General features: G+C 45.2%; 1 non-coding gene across 1 annotated transcript; it reads left to right on the forward strand.

The window, feature by feature from the left end:
* Nucleotides 1–4800: 4800 nt before the first annotated feature.
* trnaf-gaa (transfer RNA phenylalanine (anticodon GAA)) lies at nt 4801–4873 on the forward strand. Its single transcript has one exon. It is a non-coding gene; the product is annotated as a tRNA-Phe (tRNA).
* Nucleotides 4874–5221: the final 348 nt, after the last annotated feature.

Raw genomic sequence — 5221 nt, forward strand, 5'->3', positions numbered from 1 at the left:
TCTTTGCAAATGAGCTAACCGGCGGTCCGAACGGCTGTTTAATTAATTGTTGTACCTGTATGCTGGTTGGTAGCGATTTCTGTATTGGACCCCGAAATCTCCCTGCTCCTCCACAGTTCCCTTTTTTCTCACCATTTAGAAAATAGCCTGATTTATCTTTATTAGATTTAAAGAGGATCACCTCGCTCTCCCCCACATTGAACTCTATTTGCCGCAGTTTTGCCCACTCACTTAATCGATTAATTCCCACTTTTCAACGTCCTGCTTCGATCCACATGACTTATTGCGCTACCAGAAGGCTGCGTGTTCAAATCACGGGGTAACCGTTACTTCTCGAGCTGATCGGATTCTGGATCGTTTCTGAATGAATGTTTCATCTGCTTTTTCTCAATAAACAGAACCTTGCTCTAAAGTCTGCTTCCCTGGTTCCCAAATTTCAGGAAGGCGTCTCATTCTGCCCTTGACTTTTGATCTTGACCTGCAGTTGAAACTTTTGCAAAGAGGGAAATAAGTCGCCAAATCGCTCCACGTGAATCTGAAACGCTTTGGGAAGAAGTTCAGTTCAAACAATCAGGACTTTAAAGGCACCTCAATGACCTGCACTTTCATTGAATGAGTTTTGTTCGCCTCTCGGCTTTCATCTCACTGAAGTGAAGAGTGTGACCGCCTTGTATCTGTCAGCGTGTAAGTGACGAGTTTGGGGTGAGCACGGGTCGTCTTTATTTTTGAAATCTCAACAAGCAACAGGGAAAAGAAACATCGAATCAAACTGTCCCTGTCAGTGATGAATTGAAGTGAATATCGCTCCAAACAGATCTGGACAATGAGCAGCGCAGCCGCACAGGAGTCCCAAATCCACCCTCTCGCCACTCGGCAATCACAACTTTACTCCGGCCCAGTATCGCCACGCCGAAATCAAGTATTTCTCGAACACATTTTTTTTAACATCATAGTTACTGGTTTAATAGTGAAGACTACGGTCCGCTTCACTGTAAGTGCAAGAGACAACTTTGTAGACACCGTGTCGTGTCACAGAGCTGCTCCTCGGACCTGCTCATTTCATCTCATCTCATTTTCAGCAAACCTGAATATTACTGGAATAGAGAATGGCGAATCACAGCTCAAAAGGTCAATCCTCTCTACCACGAGGGGACTGAGTCTTCCAACATACGGTGGTTAATGGCAAGGTTGGCTTCATGTGCAGAAATAATACAGCACAGATTTTCACTCATGCAAGCTGCACACCCTTTATTTTGGAAAAGTAAACTGATAGTCAGACAGCTGTTATATTAATCGCGGCAAGCTGCAGCTTTAGCTCGGTGAATTAGTCCTTCAGCAACTACAAAGTTGTGTTTCTGTGGCGCAATTGTTTAGCGCGTTCGGCTGTTAACTGAAAGGTTGTTGGTTCAAGCTCCAACCGGTGGACGCTGGGTAGTAACTTTCACCTGAACATTCAATGTCTCGCGTTTCCAGCATTCGAATGTGTGTCCTGTCTGAACGAAAATATACAGGTGAGGTGCCTGAAGATTGGAGGGCAGCAAATGTTGTGCCTTTGTTTAAGAAGGGCGGCAGGGAAAAGCCTGGAACTACAGACCGGTGAGCCTGACATCTGCTGTGGGTAAGTTGTTAGAGGGTATTCTGACAGACAGGATCTACAGGCATTTGGAGAGGCAGGGACTGATTGGGAACATTCAGCATGGTTTTGTGAGTGGAAAATCATGTCTCACGAATTTGATTGAGCTTTTTGAAGGGGTAACCAAGAAGATAGATGAGGGCTGTGCAGTAGACGTGGTCTACATGGACTTTAGCAAAGCCTTTGACAAGGTACCGCATGGTAGGTTGTTACATAAGGTTAAATCTCACGGGATCCAAGGTGAGGTAGCCAATTGGATACAAAATTGGATTGACGACAGAAGACAGAGGGTGGTTGTTGAGGGTTGTGTTTCAAACTGGAGGCCTGTGACCAGCGGTGTGCCTCAGGGATCGGTGTTGGGTCCGCTGTTATTTGTTATTTATATTAATGATTTGGATGAGAATTTAGTAGGCATGGTTAATAAGTTTGCAGATGACACCAAGATTGGTGGCATTGTGGACAGTGAAGAAGGTTATCTAGGATTGCAACGGGATCTTGATAAATTGGGCCAGTGGGCTGATGAATGGCAGATGGAGTTTAATTTAGATAAATGTGAGGTGATGCATTTTGGTAGATCGAATCGGGCCAGGACCTACTCTGTTAATGGTAGGGCGTTGGGGTGAGTTATAGAACACAGAGATCTAGGAGTACATGTTTATAGCTCCTTGAAAGTGGAGTCACAGGTGGATATGGTGGTGAAGAAGGCATTCAGCATGCTTGGTTTCATTGGTTAGAACATTGAATACAGGAGTTGGGATGTCTTGTTGAAGTTGTACAAGACATTAGTGAGGCCACACTTGGAATACTGTGTACAGTTCTGGTCACCCTATTATAGAAAGGATATTATTAAACTAGAAAGAGTGCAGAAAAGATTTACTAGGATGCTACCGGGACTTGATGGTTTGACTTATAGGGAGAGGTTGGATAGACTGAGACTTTTTTCCCTGGAGAGTAGGAGGTTTAGGGGTGATCTTATCGAAGTCTATAAAATAATGAGGGGCATAGATAAGGTCGATAGTCAAAATCTTTTCCCAAAGGTAGGGGAGTCTATGACGAGGGGGCATAGATTTAAGGTGAGAGGGGAGAGATACAAAAGGATCCAGAGGGGCAATATTTTCACTCAAAGTGTGATGAGTGTCTGGAACGAGCTGCCAGAGGCAGTAGGAGAGGCGGGTACAATTTTGTCTTTTAAAAAGCATTTGGACAGTTACATGGGTAAGATGGGTAGAGAGGGATATGGGCCAAGTGCAGGCAATTGGGACGAGCTTCCTGGTATAAACTGGGCGACATGGACATGTTGGGCCGAAGGGCCTGTTTCCATGTTGTAAACTTCTATGGTCCCATAACGTGAACATTGCCAGCTGAGTGCGTCTGATTTTCCACCATTTAATCTGCTGTCTGAAAAATATTTTAAAAAAACGCGATTGGCTTGAAAGAATTCGGATTACTTCTTGTTTCCACAATGAATGACACTCCCGTTATTTTGGAAAAGTAAAATGGCATTCACATTCCGACAGGTTTCAGTTGATTTGTGAGAGATCTTTCAAGGATCAATCTCTGGTTAAGGCGGCCTTGTTACCTCTCTCTGTTGGCAGAATCCAAAATGAAATTGGAGCTGGACTGATCAGGCACGAAATCAGGAATCACTTTCGCAAACAAAATACGGCCGGAAGCTGGAACTCTCTCATCCCAAAGGATGTGGATTGAGGCTCAATTCAAATTTTCAAGTCTGATATTGATAGATCTTTTTCCGGTTCGGTTACAAAGGGATATGAGTCCAAGGTGGGGAAACAGAGATGAATTACTGATCACCTCATGATCTAATTGAATGGGACAGCAGGCTCGAGGGGCTGAATGGTCTTCTTCTGTGCCGATGTTACACTCCTGCTCAGTGCGGGGCTGGACGACTGGTAAGAGGCATCAGACTTGACTCCAGAATGTAAATCGGGTGTTCAGATTCAGCCACCTTGGGATTGTCGAACAAACTGAACTCCGACAGCAACGTCACCACCTGCCTCTCTGCAATAATAGGATGAGAAGGAGCCCTGCCGCTGGCCCGGCTAGCTCAGTCGGTAAAGCACGAAATTGCTAACCTCAGGGTCTTGGGTTTAAAGCACATATTGGGGGTTTTGAGTTCTATTTTTCACGGTGATGAAAGGTTGAAAGTTCAACCTCTTATCTCCAGTTCATGAAATCCAGTTATTTTAACAGACACAACACTGAGCTGTGTGAAAGAAAACCGTGAGCGTTGCCAAATGCCCAGTCCCTCCCGATACTATCTTCCCATTCCCTCCACATGGGACACGGCCGATACCGTTTCAACAGGTTTCATTTTTGCTGTTATTAAAAATGTTGATGATTAGGAAGTGTAATATTTAGAAGATGCCAACTCTGGATCCATTCGCCTCTCTGATACCTCCTGATACCCACTTACCCTCTTTGATTCTCCCTGATCTCCTTATCTTCTCTGATACCCTCAGAGAGTCCGTTATCCTCTTTGAACCTTGTCAGCGCCCTTTACACTCTCTGATACCCGCAGTCCTCACCCACTGATATGCCCTGAGAGACCTTACACTCTCTGATACCCTCTGGCAGTCCTTCCACTCTGTGAGATCTCAATATACTCTCTGATACCCTCTGACTGCCCGCTCCCCTCTCTGAGCCCCGTTACACTCTCTGATGCCCTCTGATAGTACCTTCCCCTCTCTGAGATGCCCTTGCCCCAATGGATCGCCACTGAGAAGCGATTAGACGCCCTGAGGCCTTCTCAGAACCCATTACCGTCCCTGCTAACAAAGTGCGGTGTAATTTCACAGGTGGATCTACCGGTCTGTGTGAGAGATGAGATCCAGAGTTTGATCGGTCGCTGCTGCTTCCGCCTCTGAGAGCTCTCTCGGCGGTCGGTACCGATCTTCCTCCGATAAACTGGGTGTGGATGCATGAGTGCGCTGTTGATTTGTAAACTTTGGTAGTTTACGTATGACAGCGATGTTTATATATGAACTGTGGGTGTATCTCTATGAGTGCGATGTTTATATATGAACTGTGGGTGTATCTCTATGAGTGTGATATTTATATATGAAGTGTGGAATGAACAGGAGGGGCAATTCCTCCTCGGGTTATATTTTCTTCCACGACAATAACACAAAGTAACTGATGGGTGTAGAGCCGAAATAGCTCAGTTGGGAGAGCGTTAGACTGAAGATCTGGAGGTCCTTGGTTCGATCCCGAGTTTCGGCAGTTTTTGGTTGTTTCCTTTCTTCTTCCTTGCTTCGATTCTCGGATTTATTTCCAGTGAAATTTAATTCCCGCCACTGAAGGGTTGGGTATCGAATAGAGAGGCATCAAGGATGGGAAATATTTATATCGTTTGTATTTGGCTGTTATTTCACTGTTACCTGCTGCCTTTTTCTCTTGGTTTTGTCTCTCTCGCTGCCAGGTGACTATTTGATTTGTCCGAAACTGATCCGTTTTCCACATCTCGGGGCGGTCAGACCCGCTCTGTCTGTCTGTTGCTGCTGATGATCATTAATGGGAACAGGCCGCGAGTTAAACGTTTATCTGCAAATTGGAGAAAGACAAATGAAA

This window comes from Heptranchias perlo, chromosome 20, assembly GCF_035084215.1.
Source record: "Heptranchias perlo isolate sHepPer1 chromosome 20, sHepPer1.hap1, whole genome shotgun sequence".
NCBI lineage: Eukaryota > Metazoa > Chordata > Chondrichthyes > Hexanchiformes > Hexanchidae > Heptranchias > Heptranchias perlo.